At 43.3% G+C, this 6,000-nt stretch overlaps 1 long non-coding RNA gene across 4 annotated transcripts in view; it reads left to right on the top strand.

Annotated features, from left to right (window-relative positions):
• Window positions 1-3,375: 3,375 nt before the first annotated feature.
• LOC115086456 overlaps window positions 3,376-6,000 on the top strand; it is a 212,651-nt gene continuing 210,026 nt past the window's right edge. For all 4 annotated transcript variants that reach the window (XR_003855304.1, XR_003855300.1, XR_003855299.1 and 1 more), the window contains exon 1: window positions 3,376-3,657. This is a non-coding gene — a long non-coding RNA (uncharacterized LOC115086456). The remainder of the gene's footprint in view (window positions 3,658-6,000) is intronic.

Here is a 6,000-nt window from a genome sequence, read left to right as displayed (position 1 = left end):
TTGGTGAAAGGAGGCTTTTTGAAAACCCACTGTGCTCACAGGGTGCTTGTGCTTCCCCGAACCTGGAGAGGTCAACCTAGTATGGTGATAATGCACCTGCACTACTATGTGGACAGAGTGCATGTTCTAGAAAAGGCTCAAGCTCAAGGATCGATCATCTACAAACACCAACAAACCATATTTTTCCAGGACCTGTTTGTGGCATTGCAGAAAAATGAGTGGGGTACATCTCCACCAAGAAGGCCCTTCAGCACTGCAGTCTATATGTGCTTATTTATCCTGTCAGGCTTAAGGTCTTTGATGATAATAAATAAAGATCTTTGATATGGCAGGAAAGGTACAGAGATATTTGGATCCTCTAGGTGACTCATTGACAAAGCCGGAATGTGGGTGGATCAACAGGCAAGCAAGACTCTATTAGTAATTGTGCATAACCTTTTATATGGAGAAAATTGACATTAAAAAAAAAAGGACTCCATTTGTATACACCTTCTGAATCGTTGAGATCTATGGGCTTTCATTTATTAGACGTTCCAAACGTGCAGAAATATACAAGTGCACAGATGAAGTCAAGGGCTTTTTTTTTCATTACTCCGACAATATGGAATATGCTTCCTGTGAAGTTAAGGAAAGAGATCAGCATAAAGGATTTAAGATAGCAGGATGGAGAAGGGTTTGGCTGAAACAATGTTTGATTGATTTTGTTTTATTGATTTTATTTTTAATTATTTATTTATGAAATTACATTAAATAGAAAGAAAGAAAAAGTGGTTCGGAAACAACTGACAGAATATCTGGAACCAATGATATCCTTTACCCAACGCAATTCAATTTCAGAAGATACTTTAGTACTGAAACGCTACTTTTATCCCTTTCAGATACTGTAATTAGAGGATTTAATAGTGGACATAAATATGTTTTAATATTGCTAGACCTCTCAGCGGCGTTTGACACTGTGAATCACACAAGTCTTCTGCAAAGACTTTCAGAGATAGGGCTCCATGATAAAACCTTGCACTGGTTCATTTCTTACCTGAGCAACAGATCACATCAGGTTAACAACATGAACAATAGGGATGTGCATTCGTTTGCAATGAAATAGGAAATAAAGACGATATTTCCTATCTCGTTGCATTTCAGGGGGCTGACAAAACAAAAGGAAAACCCACGAAATTTCGTGAGGTTTTCCTATCATTTTTTTTGGGGGGGAGAAAGGGCACATTTAACCCCCCCCCCCACCAAACTCACCCCAACCCTTCAAATTTAATTAATTACAAACCCCCACCGTCCCGAACCCCCCAAGACTTGCCTGACCCCACAAGACTTAACGATAGTCCCTGGTGGTCCAGCAGAGGTCCCGAGAGCGATCTCCCCCTCTTGGGCTGGCAGCTGCCAGTAATCAAAATGGCACCAGTGGCCCTTTGCACTTACCATGTAACAGGGGCTACTGGTGCCATTGGTCGGCCCCTGTCATATGGTAGGAGCAATGGATGGCCTGTGCCATCTTAAAAAATAGCGCAGGCCATCCAGTGCTCCTACCATGTGACAGTGGCGGCCAATGGCACGGATACCCTGTCACATGGTAAGGGCAAAGGGTCATCGGCGCCCACCTTCTGAAATCTAGTCTCAACAAGAAAAACTGTCTATGTTTCTTCTGAGTCTGCCTGGCCACATCAGGGAATAAATTACAAAATAGTCTCAGTCTGATGCCAGAAAAGAGCCAATGTCTCAGGTTCCAAAACCTCAGTATTCACATTCACAAATTCCAACTCAGTAATATAAACTCAAAACAGTTCAGCTATATTGAAGGGACTGCCTTTCCCTTATTATTCAAGATCAAATCATAAGCCTGTCCTTTCCTAGAGTCTGGGGACTCCCTCTTCTCTCCTATCAGCCCACATTATATCGCCGGCCCAGAGGAGACAGTCTGTACTAGAGATGTGCAAAGCCCGAACCTTTTAGTTCGGGCTTCGTTTTCGGCGTGCCGTGGGAAATTTCGTATTTCCCGCGGTTCGGGCCTTTGTAATTCGGGGGACCCGAATTATGGGTTAATTTGGTTCAGTTTTCGGGTTCCCCGAACCAGGACGACTGAGGCAATGTTGTTGAAATTGCCTAATTCGTCCTAAACGATTGCACATCCCTAGTCTGTACGCAGTATTCCCTGTTTTAAGGTGGACTGGGGCCCGATAGCTAGGTCCTGTCCTTAAGGTGTTCCATGGTCCCTGGGTATATGCTCTGTCATACCTTGATGCTGTTTATACTTTTTTATGATTATATTTTGTCATGGCCCCAGCATGAAGGGATCCCATGGCTGAGAGTAGCAGTGAGGCGGCGGTGGTGGACCTCTGCTCAGCACTCCATCCTGCTGACTGAAGCCAAGGCAGGGAAGGTGTGAGGGGAGACAACAGGGTTACTTTCTGCCGCCACAATGATGAGAGGGAGCGTGCAGAGCAGTGGGAGCAGGCCCATGGAGGTGACCACTGCCACTACTGACATAGAGCTTCAGAAGAAAGAAGGCACCGGCTGCAAAAAAAAAAAAAAACTGCTGAGGGGCCTGGTGTTGGTCACAGTGGCTATGCAGGAATGGAGCTGCCCTGACCAAACCAACCGTATGATTGACCCCCACAAGGCATCTGTGACTATTTAAAATGGCTCCAAGGGCCCATTTTACTATCAATGGGTTCGGGGTAGGAGTAGCATTAAGACACCCAACAACTTACTCCAGTGCTGAAAATGCCACATTGGGAGATCTCCCTCCAATGCAACTTCTGCTTTGTTTCCCAGGCTAGCTGCTTCAGGGGAGGGGGGAGAGTGTGGCATCAGGCATGACTTTTGCAGGGCCATACATTTTAGACTGCTGGTTGCAGCCTCGTGTTGGGATCAGTGTAAGCACCGGCTGGCGAGAAATAAAAAAATAAGGGCACTCGGAAACGAGATACTGGGAACACCATCACATTGCACCGGCACATGAGTTCTGGCACCCTGTGCGATCGCACAGGTCACCTAACTGAGAAGTCAGCTACGCTCCCACCCTTGCCCTCCCCCAGTGAAGAGAAAAATCAAAACCAGCGACTGTGCCCTGCCTCTTTTTTTTCTGGCATAAAGAGTGTTTGTCAAACTTTTCACTTAGGCTGCATTTATCTGTGATCAAGAAGACTATTACCCACAGAAAACTCTAATATCACTATAGCAAATATGCTTCATGTCAGTGGGCAAAGTCTGATATTGAGACATCTGCAATATGTTCAAGTCAAAAATCAATACAGGACAGCAAGTCAACATTTTCCTTATCTTCTGTAAAACCTTTGTCACAGCACTGCCAAAAATAACCTAAGAATGTTCACTCTGTTTGAATGACAAGGTTATTGAAAGTACAGCCTTTATCACCATGAAAAAAAAAATAGCTTTTAAGAATGATACCAATTCCGAATTATTAAGAATTTTCTGTTAGCCATTGGCTGGTCTGCATGGAGGAGCATGAAAAGGCTTCTGACCCTTAGGACATCGATGGACAGTGATTGAACATTTTTCTGAACACTGTAGAGGAAGGAAATGAACAATTGTTAAATGAACCATTTTGGATTTTTACCTTAAACACCATTAAGCCACATGAAATGAATGAGGACCTGCAATGACATAATAAGCACTAATCAGTTTGTAAAGTGATTCCTTGCATGTCTCTTTGCCTCTAGAACGTGCTTGCTGCTTTAAATTCATTGGCATTTTAACACGTGACTTGGACTTTAAAATTGTTACTGCTTTGCTTTTCTGTGCAGGAAGCTCTTAGGTTTCAAGCAATATAAGAATATACTTCTTGAAGCAGATTGGATCTCAAATCATAGATGGTCGGGTTGCTTGAGTACTGTTAATGGACTTCCATTATAAAAAGCTTACTACTGCTTCAATAACTATTATTTTATTGCATCAAAAAATTGTTTTATTGAAATGTTTAAGAGATCTATGATTATACTGAAGTCATTGATATTGCAAGCTTAGTATTGGCACATTTGTCTGACTCCTATGTGAACATCTTTCAGTTTAAAAACTGTTATCTATGTTGCAGACGTTTGGTAGAATTCTTCTTCTTTTATTGGTGCATTGAAAATTCTACTTATTTAGTTTTTTTTTGTCAGTTATAAGAGAAATTCCCAAGGTTGTGGCTAATTTTTGGCTTGTGACCACAATTGGCATGCTGGGGGGAATCATTAGTTGGGAGTCAAACTGGGAGGGGAAGGGGGAATCTGACAGGGAAATGGTATTATCTTTGGAGGGAGGCTGGCTTGGCAGCTTCTGGGTCTTGATTCAGGGAAGTGGGAGCTAAGTCAGAGGCTTCTGACTCTAGTGGAGTTGTCTATCTCAGGAAAGCTTCTCCTCCATGCTAACTAGCCTTTTTCAGGGACGGATTTAGGATTTTGCTGCCTCTAGGTACTTTTGATGTTTTCATTCCCCACCAGCACCACCACCACCTCCTGTAAGGGTCTGTTACAGAGTAGCAACAGATTCAACAGAGCTGAAAGGTAGAAAATCTTAGCCAGCCTGCTGCCCCTAAATGTTTGCTATCTTAGGAATATACATTATGGGGTAGATTTTATAAATTTACGCGTGCGCGTACTTTTGTTCGTGCAGAAGATACGCGCGTAGTCGCGCATATCTTATAAAATCCGGGGTCGGCACGTACAAGCGGGTGCACATTTGTGCAACCTGCGCGCGCTGAGCCCGGCGCGTGCTGCCTGTTCCCTCCGAGGCTGCTCCGAAATCGGAGCAGCCTCGGAGGGAGGCCTCCTGACCCCCCCAAGCTGGCCAAAAGTTCCTTTTGGGTCCAACGAGGGTCCCGGAGCGAACCCGCGGGGAATCACGTGATGTCAGCGTCACTCCGACGTGACGCCGATGTCACATGCTCCTCGCAAAGGAGTTCAGAAATGGCGTCCTGACTCCCCGCTAGACCACCAGGGAGTTTTGGTAAGTCTTGGAGGGGGGGATTAAGGAGGGTGAGGGGTTTAAATTTTTATTTAGGATCAACAATCGCGATTTCCAACGTATTCAACATAGCTATGTTGAATAAGTTGGAAATCCAATCGTTTTCGCCTCATCACTTATTTAAGTTAAAAAAAAAAAAATAAGTTGCGTTTTACCTATAAGTTCAAAACGAATGCACACCCCTATTAGTTAGGTATGACAATCTAAAACAACTAAAATTAGATATATTTCCACTCTTCATATGGAGGTCAATATTCAAAATCTATTTAGATGCATAACTTTAAGTTATCCATCTAAATGGCAAGGTTTGGGAGATTCAGTCCCTTATCTGGCTAAAGTGTAGTTAGATAAGTAATTATTTGGTTAGAATAAGCTGGATAAAAAAAGAGGTGTTCCAGGATGTTTCAGGGAGGAATTAAGTTATTCGGCTAACTTAGACATTTTTAATCAAATCCAGCTAAGTTAATCTGGATAATTTTGGGCCTCCTTCAGAGCAGGCCTAAAGTTATCCCGCCTTGCATAGTTGGACAACGTGGGTGGTGCTGCAAAGCCTGGTAAGGGGTTGCATCCAGGGAGCCGATTGCATAGTATGCAGCCGTGGCTGGCAGGGGAGCATCCTCTGCACGTCTCCCTCCACATTGCAGTCTTGGCCTCCATTGCATCATGAGTTGATGGTTCACATCCCAGAGCACTGAAAAAAAAAAAAACCTGATTAGTGACATTTCAGACCTGCTCTTAGTAATTTGTAAACTCTCATTAAAACAGTCTATAGGACCTGAAGACTGGGAGGTTGCCAATGTAACGCCAATTTTTAACAAAGGTAGCAAGGAGTGATCCTGGAAACTACAGACCAGTGATGAATCTGATTTATGTGCCAGGAAAAAAGGTAGAAAGTATCATAAAGAGCAAAATTGCTGATCATATAGATAATGGGACAAAGCCAACATGGATTTAGCCAAGGGACGTTTTGCTTTACCAATATGCTATATTTTTTGAGGTCATAATTAAACACATGAATAAAGA

This window comes from Rhinatrema bivittatum, chromosome 1 (assembly GCF_901001135.1).
Source record: "Rhinatrema bivittatum chromosome 1, aRhiBiv1.1, whole genome shotgun sequence".
Lineage (NCBI taxonomy): Eukaryota > Metazoa > Chordata > Amphibia > Gymnophiona > Rhinatrematidae > Rhinatrema > Rhinatrema bivittatum.
The sequence above is the reverse complement of the archived record's forward strand: the minus strand, read 5'-3'. Positions and strand labels throughout refer to the sequence as shown.